Here is an 18519-nt window from a genome sequence, read left to right as displayed (position 1 = left end):
TCTGTGTGGGTGTTGAATTTCGCCAACTAGTTCTTTAATCACTTTGGTTATGTTATGATATATATTAATTAAATTAATAAACAAGATTTTTAAACAATGAAAATTTCAAATCCTTCAAAAATTTTTGCAAAGCAGAATTTCATTGAAGTAAGATATTACAGAAGTAGCAAGTTTTCATCAGAAACTTATACTAGTCTAAAATGCAATGCAACAGCTCATGTTTTGTAAGGAATACAAGGATGACATTGAATGATGACATCAGATTTGAAACCAGTTATAGGTGTGTAGTTAAGCAAAGAACATATTTTGAAATGATATTCTGTTCTACATAAGGAATAAGAAAACAAATGCACCTTTTTTTTTTTCTGTTTAATTTGCATGAAATATATATATATATATATATATATATATATATACATCTGCTGTATCCATTATTACATGCAGGCCATGGCATTACTTGTAAGACTCGTTTGCAATTTCATTAGTAATTCCTTTCCAACCACCTTTAAAGGTAGTTTATTTGAAGACCTGAAGGTGGTCTTCAACAAGCATGAGCTGTGTATTTGAACTGCAATCACAGCATATTTTATCCCCTGTGCTGTAGGCTGTGCAGTAGTTTGTATATTAAGTCCTCATACATTCTCTTAAGATGTCCTCAGAATTAGAGGAGACTAATTTGTAAATATCTTTCTGAAAGTATTTTTTGCAGAGAAAAAGAAAGGGAGGCAGGTACCCTTCAATGTATTGTAAATTGAGGCATACTTGATATCTGAAAAAAAGAGTGATAGAGAAATGGAATAATAATCTGTTATCTTTCTTGTAAAAAAAAATTGTACTATAATTCAATTATTGATATATCTCAGTTTTGACAGTTTCTCAGCTGACGGTTCTTTCTTAAATGACAGATTTTCATTACACACACAGGAGACTGAAATGTCAGTGTCAAAGATGTCAGTTTCCTGATCACACATTCATAGCAATTTTATGAGAAATCTAATCTAGTCTCTACAAACTCATTCCTCATTTCTACACAAAATGGGTTAATTTGCTTTATGTTTACAGAAATTATTTTAAAATAAATAGTTTGGAAAAACAGATTTTTTTTCTCTAGCATAACTTAAGTTCTTTAAAGCTTAGCTTCTGTGTAGTAGGTAGTTAAATCATACCCTGAAGAGAAAACTTAAATGATTATGAGTGTTATTAATCCTACAAAAAAAAAATATATATATAAAAGTATATATTCTTGAAAAACAAACAAGCAAAAAAAAAAAAAAAACCACAAAAAAACAAAGTCTGAAAAAAGAATGGTGCTGTTAAACAGACATGGTTGTGCAGTTCTTTGGTTGTTAATGACAAGTTATGACTAAATTAAGTGTGGTAAGTGAATTTGCATCATTATTCATTAATGTTGCATCATAAAAATTTCTCCATGGTAATTTTATGGCTATTAGCATTTTATGCACAACTCTTCCATCCTCAAATAAGTAGAACTGAAGAATTCTTGCTTCAAATTAAGTTATACTTTATGGAGGGTAAAAGAAGAAAATTATTGTTCGCCTGAACAATAGAATGAGAGCTATTTTGATGTTTCAATGGCAAGCAAAAACCCATCACATCTTAAAAACCAATAGCAAAGATTTGAAACAGGTCACATATCACTACTTTTTTTTTTTTTTTTTTGAAAAACTGAAGTTGCAATGAAAACAGCTCTCAGGGAGATGAATTAATTTGTAGAGGAATATTAGATGGCTGCAGGTTCCTGAAAAATCCTGAGCAAACAAAAATAATATTGTTGATAACTGTAAACTTACTGTAAATTTATTTAAGCCTCTGTGTTCAACAACATAAACAATTACTGCACAAGAGGAGTACTGCTTTGTCTTCTTTGCCTTTATCCACAATAACTAAATGCCAGACTGGCTACTATGAAGGTGCTAAATAAAACACCAGCAATACAGAATTCCCAAACAGAAAATGTGCAGTATTGAAAATAGATTTTGATAGTCAATTTGATACATTACATTTTTGCCTAGAGTGCAATTTTGTCTCCTGCTTTTAATTCAAATTCATTTTACACTTTTTATTTAATGGTAATTCTTCTACTGTCTGTTAACTCATGTCCAGTACAATAGTACAATTAACACAAAGGTGCTATCGTGCCGGGTTTCTGAGATTATCATTCAGGAAATGCCTCTAAACCTGTTACAGTATAGCTGAAGAAGGATGAGGTTCTGAAGTGGATTTTAAACAGATGTCTATAAAGAGCAGCATAGGACAAAAACACTTTCAGACTTCTGCCAGCACATCTCTGCTTCAATCTCTCCAATTGCCTGCCAATTTGCCAAAGCAATTCAGAATCACTGAGTACGACTGATGAAAATTACCAACACTCAGTCAGAAACATTATCTATATGAGATTTGAATATATTAATAAAATTCCGGAAGGAAATTAAGTATTACTTTTACTATAGTGCATAACAAGTAATTACATAATTTAAAGAAAAAAAAACCCTTTATTTTATTTTATTTTATTTATTTTATTTTATTTTATTTTATTTTATTTTATTTTATTTTATTTTATTTTATTTTATTTTATTTTATTTTATTTTATTTTATTTTATCTGCTTGGCATAAGAACAATGACTAAAAAGAATATGATGTCTGAACTTCAGTGCACTACTGAAAATGTACCAGTGTACTTGTGATTAACATTTTACTTTAGCATTTTTTTCTACTGTAAAGAAACTGAGTGTTGCAAAGAAAAAGACTCCTAACAGTGCTATCAGCATCAGGATATATATACCTGATATAGTCTTCTTCCATTCATACATCTGCAGAGTTTATCCTCAAATCCACTTTAATCTTATTTAATAGTAGGAAAAAAGAACCATTTAAACTCTTTATAAAACTATAAATATTATATGGAATATATTATAGATAGATATAAATACTAATACATAGGATATATATATATATAAAAATTATAGAATATATATTATATATTCTAATAGATCGGTAAATATTAAATTCAGGAGGCTAAGTAAACATACTGGAGGTAATTTCTGACCTTTTCTCAACCCTCATTAAAGAGGTAATTTGGGACTGACAAAACTACAATGGAAATGTTTTCTGCAAAGTTCAATATTGATATAAAAAGTGGTAGTTAGGGAAAAATGTCGTGTTATCATTTTTTTTAATGTTTTAAACATTCCCCTCTGAAAAAGTTACTCAGTAGCATAATCTGTGGAGAGTGCGCATATTTACAGATACAAATGCAGGATCAGTTTGACAATGCTTCTAAAAGGTATTTTAGCCACTATAATCTAGGCCAGCATTTAAAAGGGGTGGGATTAGAAACAAATATTTAAATTCTGTGACACACATCCTCTTTTTCTTTCCAAAGCTTAGCAGAAAATAAGCAAACACTGAAGTTTTTCTTAGAATGTTTCAGTAGTAAAGCCTTCAATTCTTTCTACTTTCCCCTTCTCCAGAGAGTTTCCACATTATTTAAGTAGAGAACAGATAACCCTACTGAAGAATAACTATACAATAATGGAAACCCAGTTTGACAGAACTTTTGAACAGACAAGTCAAAGCCTCTGTGCTTAATAATCACAAACAGGAACAATCAGATGTGAACCAAAATCCCTGTACTGATGGTATGCATCTATCAATTTAGCAGAAATAAGACCCAGTCATCTCAAAGAGAATTGCCAATGTGGGGATTTCTATATCAGAAACATGTAAATGTTTACATTCTTCTTTCTGCTACACAACCACAAGAAAACAGTGTGTTAAGAACCAATCAAAATTTCTATGATGAGACTTGTGAGACATCTAACAGATATAGCTGTCGATGTAAGAAAAAGCTTAGCAGGGTTAAAAGACTTTGGTTAATTGATACTACTACTTTTTACGGACTGTTTTTAATACAATCTGTAAATGCAACTTCAACTGTAAACGATGACTACCAAATGACCACTTCTATTCTCTTTCCTTCTTTTGACAGCAGGGGGCTCTCAAATGGGTCATTTTCGTAGAATCATAGAACCTTTTGAGCTAGAAGGAACCTTTAAAGGTCATCAAGCTGAACTCCCCTGCAATGAACAGGGACACTCACAGCTTGATCTAGTTGCTCAGAGCCTTCGCCCAGTCTGGCTTTGAACATCTTCAGGGGCAGGGCATCCACATCCCTTCTGAGTAATCTGTTCCAGTGAGTTTCCTGTATTCAATATAAATTTCCATTCTTAGTTTGAAAATATTTCCTCTTATCCTGTCACCACAGAACCAACTAAAGAGTTTGTCACCTTCTTTCTTGAGAATGTGTAAACAGATGTAAAAAAGCATTATAAGCTTTGGTGCATATGGAGATAACTAAATAAGTACAAGAAAAAAAAAGTAAGAAACAATGATTATTTTGAATTTAGTTATTTATAAAACATTAAAAGTTGCATTTTTTTGTTTGTTAGTTTGTTGTTGTTTTCAGTGTATTTGTTTTTCTTAATTCCTTCTTGTTTCTCGAAAGGAATTAGAATGGAAAAATGCATTTTGTGAGAAAACAAATATCTGTGTCAAAAAATGATATCGGTTTAAACAAATCATCCTTCCCAATTTCTTCTTGTTTATTAACTTCATTTTAAGGTGACATATAATAATTTTCTCACTTTTTTTTTTTTCACTTTGGCAAATGCAAGATTACTAAAGAACATTTTTATATGGTCTTAATTACTTATGTACTATCAAAGCTTGGAAAATTACTAGATTTAATTAAAATGTAAGTAAAAGAACATAACTTCTTAGTTTTTGATCAAATCAAAAGTAGAACAGTGAAAGACTGCAAGAATGAGAGATGACCTTTGATTTTTAAAACCTGTAATTCTGCTCGTTTAAAAGAATACAAATGCATCTTTTTTTCACTTAAGGGTATTTATCTTGCCCTTTAAAGGCCAGCTAGTGAGTGGAGCTAAAGTTCATACCTAAGATGAAATTCGAATATCTGATATAAAAAAAAAATATTTTCCTTAGCATTGATTTTAAACCAGATTTTCAGGTAAGAATAGGGAGCAACAAAAAGAGAAACAAAGCATCTGAAAATAATCGCAGTTCAAAGAAAAAAGTAAAAAGCTCACACATACATATTTGATAGGCACTGGATGTAGGCTGCAAACTTATTATTCTCAGTGCCCCACTGAGATAATGAGAAGATTAGGTACTAGAGTGGCCTAGAGATAAATAACAGTACTGAAAATCTAGCTGATAGTTCCCATCAGTTGTACAGAGAATTATTGTAGAGGCTTTATAATCAGTATTTTAGTTCTGCCCCTCCTTCTTCTTCAATTTAGTTCAATCTAGACCTTGCACAACAAGCTTAACTTAAAACTTTAAGTAATTTTTAAAATGTCACATCAAATTCCTAAAGAAAAATATGTTTCTTTCTGTATACTGTAACAAATACAGATATCTGCTATAATTATTCGGGAAACAAATGTGTTTTTGAGTAAAACAGTTTGCCTTCTAGATACCAACAGACTCTTGCAATGTCTTTGCTTTCTGTTTTTAGATATAAGATGTTCAGATGTTTCCCAATGTACTGTTTGAGCAAGAATACATTTAAAAAATATTCCTTGAAAAGAATTTCTGTCAACTGTTAGTTTAAGAAAAATACACTAGGATTATTATTATAATAACTATTTACATATAATCTTTAAACTATATATTATTCTTCTATTTCATTAAATATTGGAAAAATTAAATGGTATGTACTCCTAGGAACAAATAATATGTTATTTTATTCAGTAGTGGAATATGCATATTTTAAAACTAAGAGTATCTGCCACTAAATACCTAAAACATCATTAGAACATCAATAGCTAAAACAGCATCAATATCAAATCAATAGCATCAATAAAACATCAATAGCTAAAACATCATCACTGACCTTTTATGAAGAAATACACAGAATAAAAACATATTAAAAATAATAATTCTGAAATGACATTTTGATGTGTTAGTGAAATTTTAATTATTTAAAATCTATTCTTAGGAAGGAAAAATTACCTACAAATACATGAATATGGAAACAACCTTCAAATTTTAATTTTCAGCTTAATGTACAAACAAAATAGTATGTATACTTCTGGTTAGGTACTGGAAAAAACTCATTGCTTGAAAATTAATTGTACATAATTTATGTCTTCTTCAAATTCAGTGCTCATTTATTTGGTATTAGGGCTGAAAGCAATGATTGTTTTAATGCGATGTCGAGATATCATGCCTACTATGGTATTCAACCTATCAAGAGCTAGCACAAGGAGTCTTTTCTCCTATGAGATCCTATCAGCCCACACTGTAACAATCAAGACACCTGCATCCACTTCACCCATCCTAACGTGAGTAGAGCAGTACTAGGAAGCATGAGAACACAGAAGCCCACTCTCATCAGGAAGCAGTATGTCTGTGCTAGCAAGGCAGTTTCTGTAAGCTAACAGTCCATGACACTTTTCAGAGCTCAGTAGCTCAGGATCAACCCTGCATGAAGATACTCTTCTGCTTTTAGATCCAAACAAGACCACCCGTACATCTCTGCACTGGGTCACGTGGATTTCATGGCAGACTGTTCTGCCACTGCAAGCATCTCTGACACTGTGATCCACTATTATTGAGTTTCTCTGTGAAATAATTGTGCATTTATTTGAAGATCACAGATGTCACTTCTTTAAAAAATAGATTCCTTTTATAAGCAGAAACACTGACATTCAAGACTTTTATACCATTTGTATCGACACTGGCAGACACCTAATGTTCAGCTATCATAACAAAATTCAAAGGACCATTTTTATCAGCATCTTATATTTTCGTTTTGAAAATGATGTGCTCATGTAAGGTTGAATGCTTATGATAAAAGTGAGTAATTTAACATAAAGAAATTCTTAAAATTAAGATCTTTGTTTCTCAAGGTATTTCCCTGAAGTTACATGTCATAAGGGTTGCTAAAGTTTGTGTTAACTGTTATAAAAATTTCTAATTATTAATTGATTTTAAAATAATGCAAATTAACAGAAAATAAATGAATAAATAAAACCACCACCAGCAACAAAAGACCTTGCAAATATTTAACACTTTTTTAATGGTGAAAGATTTTTTCCAGAAAATCTGATTAAGATCCAAGCTCGATTCTAACTTCATCCCTTCAGGTTAAAAAATAAAATAAAATAGCTTAATCCACTGAGTTTGTCACTTATGTATATAATTATAAATTAGAAAAGCATGGCTCTCAGACATACTTTAATCTGTATTTTAATGAATAATTAAAACAATAAAGTAGTTTTCCTAACTTCAAGGCACATTCTAGCAAAATAACATCAGTAATTATAGAAGGTTAGAGGACAGGAAGTATTTCATCTATCAGAAACCGGAATAACTGATACTATATAATAATAATGATAACATATGAATAACCTGAGTGGCAGAGTGCAGAGGGTTGTCGTTGGCTGTGCAGAGTCCGGTTGGAGGCCTGTAACCAGAGGTGTCCCCCAGGGGTCCTTGCTGGGTCCAGTCTTGTTCAACATCTTCATCAGTGACCTTGATGAGGGGATAGTGGCCACCCTCAGCAAGTTTGCTGATGATATGAAGTTGTGAGGATTGGCTGACACACCTGAAGGCTGTGCTGCCATTCAGCAAGACCTGGACAGCCTGGAGAGCTGGGCAGTCAGAAACCAGATGAAATTTAACAAAAGCAAGTGCAGAGTCATGCACCTAGGGAGGAATAATTACATGCACCAGTTCAGGCTGAGGGATAAGCTGCTGGAAAGGAGCTCTGTAGAGAGGGACCTGGGTGTCCTGGTGGATGACAGGTTGACTATGAGCCAGCAGTGTGCTCTCATGGCCAAGAGGGCCAATGGCATTCTAGGATGCATTAAAAAGAGCATGACCAGCAGGTCACAGGAGGTGATCCTCCCCATCTACTCTGCCCTGGTGAGGCCTCATCTGGAGTACTGTGTCCAGTTCTGGGCTCCCCAGTATAAAAAAGACAGGGATCTCTTGGAAAGAGTCCAGTGCAGGGCCACAAAGATGGTGAAGGGCCTGGAGGATCCCCCCTATGAAGAAAGGCTAAGTGAACTGGGTCTGTTTATCCTTGAGAAAAGAAGACTGAGAGGGGATCTGATCCAGGTTTATAAATATCTGAGGTGTGGGGGACAAAGTGGCGAGGCCAGACTCTTTTCAGCAGTGTGTGGAGACAGGACAAGGGGGAAAGGACAGAAACTGCAGCACAGGAGGTTCTGCACGAATGTGTGAAGAACTTCTTTACGGTGAGGGTGACAGAGCACTGTCACAGGCTGCACAGGGAGGTTGTGGAATCTCCTTCTCTGGAGATATTCAAGACCTCCCTGGACATCTACCTGTGTGACCTGGTGTAGGGAACCTGCTTTGGGAGGGGGGTTGGACTCGATGATCCCTTGAGGTCCCTTCCAACCCCTATGATTCTATGATACTGTAAAACTACTGTAGATTTTATATTCACCTTTTTTTTTTTTTTTTTTTGTATATGACAGTATTAAGCCTGGACATTTGTTTTATTCGTAGTATTAATATTGCCAGTATTCGGGAATATAGCTTATATTCGTAGTCAAAAACAAGTGATCCTTTGTTTTTCCTAATCATAACAGTGTATTGCTTGGATTTTCATGGATATTCACTTTTCTGAAAGTACAAAGCCTTTAGCTGAAATATACAATCATGAGAGACAGAGATAAGACTTAACTGTGATACCATCTTGGTAATTTTGAGCCTATAACAAAATAACTTGGTTCATATACAATGAAATGAATGCCTAGCCATTTCCCCACAATGACAACATATAACTTAAAGCTTAACTTTTAGAAAGAATAAGACAAACAAAATAAAAGCATTAGACATGCTGTAGGAGCCAAATATTAGTGTTACTGTTGTTAGAGGAAGCTACATAGGTTTTCAATGGTAAGGAAGTACATGTTTTGAAATTGTGTCTCAGTTGTAAGAAAGCAATAGCAAAGAGAAGAGGATACATAGCCAGGAAAAATCAACCAGAAGATAGAATTTAAAACTGGCCACTGAGTCCATCTTTTTCCCTGTGGTTCATAACTCAGTTCCAGACATCTTTCTCAGCTGTAATGCCAAGTGGCAGTTAGTCCTGCCTGCCACCAGGGGAACAACTATCCTTTTATTCTATACTGAAAAGATTTCCAGTTTCTTAATAGTGTTCACACCTGACTGTATACATACATGCATACATATGTTTTTCAGTCCATGTGTCTGTGTTGTAATGGTCATTACAAAATGAAAGAAAATTGGAATTTGAAAAAAACACTTTACTCACCTCCCTAGAATAGCTAAACCTAACCCAAAGAGCATGTTTGAGTTCCTGTTATACTAAGGCTCCATGAAGCATATTTAGGAGAGGGGTATGTGTTCATGAGGAGAGGTAGGGTGCCTCTTTGCTAAATGATTGATTTTAGATGTGAATCTGTTTCAGCAGAAATTGTTTGATGCCCAGTAGAAATGCTTCATATATTTTTTTTTCTTACAGTGAGAATTCAATAGCACATCACCTGAAGCCTTAGCTAGGCTTTCTAATGCTATAAATACTTCCCTCCTTAATCTGAAAATATTTTACCTTATCCCCACTAGAATCTCATTAGTCTTTTCATATTTCCAGTGCTTCAGAAGAATACATTCTAATTGTGATCAAACATAAATGCCTGTCTTCTTCAGTTAATAACATGCTATTTCATTTTTCAGAGCAAACACAAGACCTTGAAAAAAGTCTCCTTCTCTTGTTAGGATTCATGTTATCTAGCTGATAACATCTGGATGATAACCCTTCTAAAACAGACACTGTTGAACAATTAGGAATCTTGAATCACAGGTAACTTGCTTCATTGAACATGCTATTTCATACAAAACTGGAACTAAATGTTTACAATAGCAAGAATAGATGTAAAAATGAATAAATAATAAAATCAGAATTAAAATATATCATTAAACAGACTAATAATAATCAGTTTGATTGCCTTGAAGAAGTCATCTAACTAAAGACTGTGATTACAGAAGGATAAAAACATAGTTCAATAGTAGCTTCCAACGAAGGGAAACAATAAACTAAAAGTTTAAACATGTTATTAAAACACACGGTGCCCACAGCAAGAGAGCAGGACTTGCAACATTAACTGTTGGTGTCTAGACCATAATTTGTTTTTAGTACCCGGAAGTTTAATCCATCCAAGAAAGAAAATAGCTTATTAATGACAGGTTTAATAATGCTGGTACGCAGTCAGTACCCAACATGTTTAGATTCACAGCTTCAACTAATTTCCTGTACTATAAACAAAAAAGTAACATGTCAGTTTAATTTAGAGCCACTGGAATCTGTGGATTCTGTCTTGCAACTACATAATCATACTAATTTAGTGCTTAAATGGAAGAAATATCCAGCTGATGTTCTTTAAAATATCTTTAGTAAGATATTTAATACTCGTATTCAATTAAAAAAAATTGAAGAATTTGTATCTGCCAAAAAATGACAGAATTTAAATATTCAGTACAATAAAAGCTACATATACACAAATGCAAATTAGTGCAATTTCTATCCCACCAAGAATTCAGTTCTGTCTTCTCATGTGTAAGCATTCCCACTAAAGTTAAATGAGTGTAAAGAAAAGAATTTCTACCTTAAATGTATGATTATATATTCAAAAGAGTGTAATGAGCATGTAAATGGCTAAAGAAACTGTTTCTTCATGCTTCCATATAAAATTAGACATAAAGAGGATTTAATTAAATTCAAGGTCAAGCAATGTACTATAATGAACTAACAAATAACTTGATATTTGTTTTCATTCCAGAGTATTTATTTCTATGAATTCTATTACAGACTTCTGTTCCAATCATTTTAGCTGAAAAGACACAAGACATGACTTTTAGAATAAGATTAAAACACTCATAAAAAGTAAATACCATTCTACAAAACTTTTCATGTTCAACTTTACCAAATATCCTTGGATATTAATACTATTATTTTAGGGACCTATCTTCATCTAATTTCTTGGAACTCCTACATATTTGAAAATAGCTTATTCTCTCAGCTGTTCTAGTATCAGAATAAAAGATTCTCTAAGGAGCAGTTTACTCATTATTCCACAAAATTTTAATTCACCCACAAATGTGCTATTCTTCTAAAGCAACAAACAAACAAATAAATAAATAATGAAGACAACACAAAACTAGTAAACTTTTACAACTACACGAACATTTAATAATAAATGAATAAATAAATAGATAAATAATGAGCAAAGAATTTTGTTCTTCAACAATTTCCTTGTGTCTATAATCTTAGTGATGTAAGCTAGGGAGATTAGTATATTCTCCAGTCACTATTAGCAGTTACATCAATGAACTTGGTTAATGAGGTTCTTCATGTGAAAATGGCCTTGTATGATGGAGGAACAATACTGGAGGATAAAGAAAGGGCAAGTGATGATGGAAAAGGCTTTTAACATAGTCCCTCTCCACATTATAGTCTCTATATTGGAAAGATGTAGATTTGGGTGAAAGGTAAAATTTTAGATGTATGAACAATTGATTGGATGGTCATAGCCAGAGGGTTGTTGTCAATAGCTCTGTGTCCAGGTGGAGGTTGATCATTAGTGGTGTCTCTCTGGAAGTGCCTTGGGAGTGATGCTCTTCAATGTCTCTATCAATGACATAGGCAATTTGATCAAGTGTACCTTCAACAAGTTTGCTGATTATGCCATGCTGAGTGGTGTAGTTGAGACAGCAGAAGGGAGGGACACCATCCAGAGGGACCTGGACAGGCTTAGAAAGTGGGCACATGAGAATCTAATGAGGTTTAACAAGGCAAAGCGAAAGCTGTTGCACTTGTATCAAGGCAATCCCAGCTATGAGTACAGACTGGGAGAAGAACTCATTGAGAGCAGTCCTATGGAGAAGCACTCAGAGGTTCTAATGGATGAAAAGTTGGCCATGAATAAGTAGTGTGCAGTTGCATTCTGGAAGGCCAATGCTATCCTGGGCTGCATGAGAAGACAGGAGGTCAGCAAGGAGAGAGAAGTGACTGTCTCCCTCTACTCTGCTCTTGTAATGTCCCATCTGGAGTAAAGTGTGCTAGCCTGGGGCCTCTGGTACAGGAATGATGCTGAGCTGTTGGGGTACACCCAGATGTGGGCCATGAAGATGATCAAATGGCTGGAGTACCTCTCCTAGACAGGTTGAGGGAGTTTGGCTTGTTTAGTGTGGAGAATAGAAGGCTCCAGAGAGACCTTGCTGCAACTTTACCTGAAGGGAGCCTAGAAGCAGGAGAGAGACCATATTTTGTGCAGTCTGATAATTATAGGACAATGGGGATAGGCTTTAAACTAAAATGGGGGAAATTTAGGTTAGATGTTAGGAATAGTTTTTTATTTGGAGGATGGTCAAATGCTGGAACAGGTTGCCAAAAAAGGTTGAACGTACCCATTCCCTTGAGGTATTAAAGGCTAGATCAGATGAGATCCTGATCTAGTGTTTGACAACCCTGTCCATGACAGGGGATTGGAACTAGAAAATCTTAATGTTGCCCTACAACATAAGCCATTCCATGTTAAGATGTAATACCCATTTCCTCTACTGATATCCAGAGGTGCAATAATCACAGAAGCAAATGGGTTAGAAGAGCATCAATTCCAACCCCTTTGCTAAAGCACTTTTCTTACAATAGATCTCACAGAAAAGCATCCAGAGAGGTCTTGAATGTGTACAGCGAAGGAGTCTCCACAACTTCTCTGGGCAGCCTCTTCCAGTACTCTGTCACCCTCACAGTAAAAGATTTCTTTCTTGTGTTTTATGGAAATCCTTTTGTTGCGGTTTTTATTCATTGCCTATTCTGTTGCTGAATAGAATCTGACCCCTTCCACTTGACTCCCACGCTTTACATACGTATACACAGTGGTGAGATCACCTTCCAGCCTTCTGAAGAGTTGTAGGTCTCTCAGTAGGGATATGCTCTAGGACTCTAATTTTTGTAGCCCTCTGTTGGACTCTCTCTAGGAGAATCCTGTCTTTTTTTTTGCAGTAAGTAGCACAGGATTTTTTGAACAAAACATTTCAGGTGTGGCCTCAGAAGAGTAGAGTGGATGGGTAGGATCACCTCCCATAACCTTCTGGCCACACTCTTCTTGATGAACTCCAGGATGCCATTGGCCCTCTTGGCCCCAGGAGCTCACTGCTGGCTCATGGCCAACCTGTTATCCACCAAAATCCTGAAGTCCCTCTCCTAGCTCTTCCCCAGGATGTCATCCCCTAAGCTGTACTAGTGCATACTGTTATTCTTCTCCATGTGCAGGACCCTTCATTTGTTCCTGTTGAACCTCATCAGGTTCCCCTCCACCCAACTCTCCAGTTTTTATAGGTTTTATTGAATGGCAGCACAGCCTTCTGATGTGTTAGCCATTTCTCCCAGTTTTGTGTCATCAGCAAAGTTGGTGAGGGAGAATATTCCTCCATCCACATCATTAATGAAGATAATGAACACGACCATAACCTATACTGCCTGGGGAACACCACCAGTTACAGGCCTCCAACTAGACTGATCCTTTTACTACCACCCTCTGAGTTCTAGCAGTTAGACAGTTCTCAATAGACTTCACCGTTCACTCATTTATTTTGCACTTACTAAGCTTCTACACAAGGATGATGTGGGTGACAGTGTCAATACCTTGCCGAACTCAAGATATACAACATCCATTGCTCCCACCTACCCAGCTGGTTATGACATCATGGAAGACTACTGGGTTGGTCAAGCAAGATTTCCTCTCTGTGAATCCATGCTGACTGATACTGATACTACTGATAGCCTCTCCTTCCAATTGCTTGAAGATGACATCCAGAACCTATCGTTCGATGAGATTTCCAGGGATGGAAGTTTAGTTGATTGGCCTGTAGTTCCCACATCCTGTTTCTTGCCCTTTTTGAAGTGACATTAACTTTCCCCTAGCTTTCAAGCATCTTTTCAGTTTTCCTTGTCCTTTCAAAGTTGATCACTTCTGCCAGCTCCCTCAGCACTCACAGGTGAAACCTGTCAGGGGCCATGTATATTGCGTGCATTGCTTTTGCCCAGATGATCATTCAATGATCTTTTATTAAATTATAAAATGAAAATGATTTTACTTACAAGAAATAAAATCAGCATGACTTTTTATTTGTTCTATTAATACTTGCTTGTTGTTAAAGTTCTTCAACTGTCTTGAATAACATAATTGTGTCCTCAAGAATCTGGATGAAGTTTGCCTACAAATCATTGATAGGAACTTTGGAAGGTTCATTCAATTTCAGTTTTTCAGTTGCTTATTTTACTGTGATGATAGCATCTCACTCAGAGATTTGTATGAAATTATTATCACATTTTATCGTTAAATATTTTTCCTATCCTTATTGCAGACTCAATTCCAATTAGTGGTGCTGAAGGGAAGCATGCATCAAATGCCTCTAGGACTCAGAAATCTGTCTGTTTCTAAGGAACTTTCCTTAATTGAATGAAAAATCAGCAAATTTTTGCCTTGATCTATACACTACTGAATGATTTTCATCATTTATAATGTCTCCTCAACTAGACTGAGAAAGCTAGTAGAATAATATTTTTTTATTACATTATTTCAAAACACGACAGTAGTATATGTTTAGATTATTAGTGGAGATCCTGAATTCATAATTCTTTGTTTATCTTATCTTCCCCTCATTGTTCTGCTGGTCTTCTCCTTGTTCCTCATTCATTTGTTTTTTCTTCCTTCTGTGCATATTAATAGCTTTTCAGCTGCTCTGGAACAATCAGAATTTTAGTAATTAGATGTAGTAGAATAATTTACCTAGTAAAAAAATATCTACTAAATCACTGTCCTTGTTTGGTAATTCACATGTAGACCAGATTTCCTATAATCTTTATCTGATACACATTTTTTTTTATAAAACTTGGGCAAGTATATGCATATCTAAACTTCAACCAGAGAGAAGAATATTCTTATTCTAACCTTAGCATTATATTTTGTGTTATGAAAGAAAGAACAGGAAGTATGGGAAAGAAATATGTGTGCTATGAACCTATCAATTTTTATAACATTAATGTATTTCATGAAAATTCAGTGTTTTAAGGGACCTCATGGATGATGCAGAATCATGAACATTTTAGCGTGCACCAGGAAAATAAAAACACATTATTTTGAGAATCAACATTCTTTGGCTTCAGCAGAAATTTGAGATGTTTCTGTCCTGATGTATTTCAGAAAACAAACGACATCATAGATATTACTCACATTTTTTGAAAATACATAACTGGGAAATGAGATTTCAAGAAATATAGATAGCTGGTTGTAGACTAGATAAATTTTAGCTACTTTTAGTATATTATCTGTATTGGAAATGTCAGTACTTTCATAGGACATATTCCTTGCTCTATCCACCACAAAATTTAGACTTTGAATGTTCCCTCATTGGAAGATGTTTTTTTCTCATAAGGCCATCATATAAGCAAAGGTTGCTGCACTTCAGAAATCTCAATGTCCTTTGATCTCCATAATCAGTTTCTTCCTACATAATATGCACTTTACTATAATAAGTAAATTGCAGGCTCTCAAAATCAGCCATGGAGAAAAAAGAACTATTGCTGGAAGGAACAGAGGACCTTATGGAATAAGTAGAAAATTGGCTCACAGTCTTCATGACACCTAATTTCGGTTAACCATACTGACTAAAGTTTTGTTCAAAATTAGTTCAGTACTACCGTTTAATTTTCATGCAAAGTAAAACATTATTTATAAATATGTTTCCCTTTAATATGAAGCCACAGTCTCTGTTGTTTCTTGCTGACTTGAAGATAGAAGGAGAGTAAAATTTAAAATAATATCTTGAACTAACCAAGTTTGACATTATTATCACTTCCTGCAGATAAGTACAGCCTTCTGACAGACAGTGTCCAAGAATATAGTGATGAGTGCTCAAGTCAGGAAGAGCATAAATTTATCAATTTATCAATTTTATCAATTTTATCAATGCAAATAGGGAAAATAAGAATAAAATTCAAGACAGAAGATTAGCTTAGTTTTGAAGACTGGTTGTGATAAGGTTGGCTACTCTCATTTCATCTAGTGTTTTCATATTGACATGCTTCATTTCTTTCCATGGAATCAAATTAAGTCAAAACAAAGCAAAACAAGACAAAGAATCTCGCCATAAAACCAAATCAGTGTAATATAATTATTAGAGAGGATAATAAAGAATGACTTTTCTATTCAAATAATAAATAATCAGCTGAATTTGGATCACAGAGGGATATCTCATTTAAGTGGCTTATTCCTGTTAATCTATCACTATAATTTTTTCTATATCAGGATCATAAGCTCCATTTTATTCCCAAAGTTTTTTTTTTATTATTTCTCTTTTTTTTTTTTTTTTTCGGTGAGGTTATCTTCCTTTCTTATCTCTAACAATTTAACCAGTTATTGTTGTGCTCAGACACCACTATGAGTAGTACCTGAGGAGAAAAAACAACGCCTGTGAAAAACAAACAAATAAATAAATAAATATGTATATATATACATATGTTTCTTATGGCTTGGAATATCTGCCTCTTTTGAGTCTGATATGAAACATATTTTGTATAAAATATGACACAATAATGAAGGACAGAACTAGAAGGATAAAAGTAAGAGAATTTTTTGAGTTGACATAAAGACAATTTACTTGCTAAAGCAAAAGCTGTTCATTCAAGCAAATGAAAATCAAGGAATTCATTTACTACCTTCCATCAGCACATATATGTTCAGCCATTTTCAGGAAAACAGGACACGGTCATGCAAAGATTTTACTCAGGAAGACAAAGATGATAATTCCGTATGCTCCTCCCTATTCTTTCTTCTCTTCTGGCTTTTATCCCTGGACATGTGGTACAGGACAACCCTTTGGTCACTTGGGGTCAACCTTTCTGTCTGTGATCCTTTTCAGCCTCTTGTGCACCATCACTGGAGGAGGCTCAAAGGGAAACAAATACCCTGACTGTGCAAGCACTGGTCAGCAGTTTTCTGAGTCTAAAATACAGTGTCATATGAGCTGGTACAAATCTAGAAACTATCATAGCCAAAAACAGTACAGTGACATAAAATATAAAATTACATAAAAACAGAGAACCTAGAAATACTTCAAAGGATATAATTGGTAAGTTTTTTAAATCATTAGCTGTATTTCTATACATTACTTTCCAACAAATAGCATATCATTCATATTGTATCATAAAGGCAAAAATGTCCACAGATATTTGTATTGCAATATTCTCTTGGATATTGAGTGCCTGATAATGAAAATTATGGAAAGACTATGCTTCAGTACTTAAAAAATGTAGTTGGTTTATAGTATGATTAACAACCTCAAGTATTCTGTAAATTCTCCAACATCATTATACACTACAGATTTTATATTGTATAGAACACACAGTAAATTGCCAGGCTGTCTATAGAGTTATAAAACAATCACAATTTTCCTGTAACGCTTTACTAGCTTTATAGTGTTTTCTCATTATGGACTGATCCACTTCCCAGTCAAGTCAATGGATACACTACACTGCTTTACTCACAAAAAAAAAAAAAAAAAAAAAAAAAAAGAAGCCATGTCTTATGGGTTTAACAATCATATTATGTTATGAAATGTAAGTTGAAAAAAATGATTTTTTCATATGCTTGTAGCTAGTAGATTGCTTTCTAACATAAATCAGGGAATTGCTTTCCACTCTTACTTTGCCTATTTATTTTGTACAGGGTTTATTCATTCACTATGTAAAGGCTAGTGAGAGGAATCGCACAAAACAGTCGCTAGAAGTGTACATTATTGCTGATATTGTTACTCAACCAGCTCATTCCCTACATTTCTTATATAATTTATAACACATCTCAAGAATTACACCCACACTTTCCTTTTTCCAAGACAAAAAACTCTCAACTATGTTCTCATTCCTCATCCTCATGACTTACATACAAGATTACAAACCCTACTAATCCAAACATTATGCTCTATTTCTCAACTAAAAGAACATCTCTGAGTTTCAACAGGGGTACAGTTTCCAGGGCTTACTAAATACTACCAAGCAGAAGGAAGTCTACGGTTTATATGTAAGAAAAATCCAAAAGAATTCCATCCAGATAAATTAGTACTGTAATAAACACTGTGATATCTTACTTTGAGTCTTCGTTGATTTTGTTGCTGTCCAACAATTTTCTCACCTAAGGAAAAATAGAAGGATAAAATAAAACACTGCAAAATGCATGGCAGATTCCCATATTAAATAATTTAAATTAAAACAACTCATTGGCAAGATCTATTTTTCTGATTTTTGACTCCAATAGTAGAGGAAATTCTGTATGTTGAATATTCATTCCCTATCAGAAAATATTATAATTCAACTTAGATTAAAACATACTTCCTTTATTTTCAGTCTATGTATTAGTA

General features: G+C 34.2%; 1 protein-coding gene across 1 annotated transcript in view; it reads right to left on the bottom strand.

Annotated features, from left to right (window-relative positions):
* Positions 1 to 18519, bottom strand: part of PTPRD (protein tyrosine phosphatase receptor type D) — a 568194-nt gene that overhangs the window by 426050 nt on the left and 123625 nt on the right. Inside the window, exon 2 of the mRNA XM_065744335.1 lies at positions 18250 to 18293. The gene's annotated coding sequence lies outside the window, so the exon portion shown is untranslated. The remainder of the gene's footprint in view (positions 1 to 18249; positions 18294 to 18519) is intronic.

The sequence above is a fragment of the Cyrtonyx montezumae genome, unplaced genomic scaffold (assembly GCF_038088225.1).
Source record: "Cyrtonyx montezumae isolate F1298 unplaced genomic scaffold, pur_monq_1.0 scaffold_30, whole genome shotgun sequence".
Taxonomy (NCBI): Eukaryota; Metazoa; Chordata; class Aves; order Galliformes; family Odontophoridae; genus Cyrtonyx; species Cyrtonyx montezumae.
This window is presented reverse-complemented; position numbering and strand designations above follow the sequence as displayed.